The following is a 2,179-nucleotide window of genomic DNA, read 5'->3' as shown; positions in this document are numbered from 1 at the left end:
CTCACACTCTTTTACTGACCAGGATTTTGGGCAAAGTACATAGACTCATTGTCTTATCTCTCGATGCGCTTAGCAGCAATGCCTAAAGCTTTGGGATTTGAAGATAAAATCAAGGGGTACTTCCCCACGGTTTCAGCTCTAAGGCCAATTTGAATTATATAGGCCCTTATCCTTCAGCCCACTACTATGGGATTGAACGAATGAGAACTTATGAAGAAGTGACTTTTTCACTTGCTATGAGACGGTTTGCACTGGCAGGCTTTGCTTTACTGTAAAAACGATGTGGACATTCTGGCCCAGGGCGCCACTTTATTTCGAAAAGGGTTCCTAACAGAGACTGGAGTAGATCCTTTTAGCCGCGCGACCATAGCTTCTGCGTGTATGAAGGTTTTTACCACCAACTTTCTACCTCCTAAAACCCTGGCAATACCCCCGCCCGACGACTATCGCCGTGAAAACAAGACGTACTCAGATGCAGGTGTACAATGGCTGGAGTGGCGAGCTCAAACAGAAGGTGTATTTATTCAACATGCGTTGAACGAAGGAGAAAAACGAGTGGGGCGTTTTGTCGTGGATGGTTTTGCCGAAGTAGCAGGGACCAAGATTGTTTGGGAATTTCTTGGCTGTTTCTATCACGGCTGTCCATCTTGTTACAAGGGACACGAGAAAAACCCCTTGACAGGTGGTACATTGAGCGGCTCAATGCTGCAAGTGAGGAAAAGCTGCATGAGCTACAGTCTGTTCACGGGGCCAAGTGATTGTCATGCGTGAACATACCTGGGTTGAGATGAAAAAAACCAACCAAGATTTACAGGCTTTCCTCAGGGAGTACAAAGCACCGGAACCATTGACCCCCCGCGATTCTCTTTACGGAGGAAGGACTTGTGCTGTAAATTTGAGGCACACGTCAGCTGCAGATGAATTGGTTCATTATTGTGATTTCACATCCTTGTATCCATATGTCAACTGCATAGGCTTATACCCACTTGGACACCCCCAGATCATATTCCGAGATTTCAAAGACCCTCGCAGTTATTTTGGGTTAATCAGAGCTACACTGGACCCGCCCCGAGGACTTTACTTTCCTGTCCTGCCCTACCGAACTGCAGGGGGTAAGCTAGTGTTCACCCTATGCCGTACATGCGCAGAGCTTAACAACCAACAGGGGCCCTGCATGCATAGCAAGGAGGAAAGAGCATTAACAGGCGTTTGGTGACCACAGAATTCACCAAAGCCCTGGACCTGGGGTACAAGATGACTCGGATCACAGAGGTGTGGCATTTTGAGAAGAAAAGTGACAGCATTTTTGTAGACTATATACACACATTTTTGAAGTGTAAACAAGAAGCATCAGGTTACCCCTCAGAGGCCACAGATGATGAGAGCAGACAAAAGTATGTAGCAGACTATCACGCTAAACAGGGTATCTTGCTGGATGCAGATCAAATCAAATCAAATCCAGCCAAAAGACAAGTGGCAAAACTATGTCTCAACAGTTTCTGGGGTAAATTTGCCCAGAGAAACAACCTGACTCAGACTAAGATTGTGACCAAAACAGAAGAATTTCTTCACCTCTTGTTTTCAGCTAAACATAAGGTTAAGTATTTATCATTCCTCAACGACAGAACGGCTCTTGTTCAGTGGTGCTACGGTGAAAAATGCTACTCTCCTCCCAACAAGGTAGATAACATATTCATTGCCGCATTTACCACTGCATATACCAGGCTGAAACTGTACAGTGAATTGGAGAAATTACAACACAGAGTCTTCTACTTTGACACAGATAGCATAATCTATATGACAAGAGAGGGTGAAACTCCACTCCCCATGGGGGTTTATCTAGGTGATCTGACAGATGAGTTGGGTGGCGACACGATTGAAGAATTTGTTTCGGCAGGCCCTAAAAGTTATGCTTATCAAACCAAAAATCAAAAAAAGGTTGTGATGCGTGTGAAAGGCATCACACAAACGCACGAATGTTGCGAACGAGTGAACTTTGACAGTCTGACAGATCTGGTAGAGGGTTACGTCCAAAACTCTGAGAGGGGGAGGGTAATTGTGACTCCGCAACACAATATTGTACGTAATAAGAAGGGTTTCGTTTTGAGAAATGTGTCATTCATCAAAAAGTTCCGAGTTGTGTTTGATAAGAGACGTCTGCTAGACGGAGGAAATACTT

This window comes from Pseudochaenichthys georgianus, chromosome 3 (genome assembly GCF_902827115.2).
Source record: "Pseudochaenichthys georgianus chromosome 3, fPseGeo1.2, whole genome shotgun sequence".
Taxonomy (NCBI): domain Eukaryota; kingdom Metazoa; phylum Chordata; class Actinopteri; order Perciformes; family Channichthyidae; genus Pseudochaenichthys; species Pseudochaenichthys georgianus.
This window is presented reverse-complemented; position numbering follows the sequence as displayed.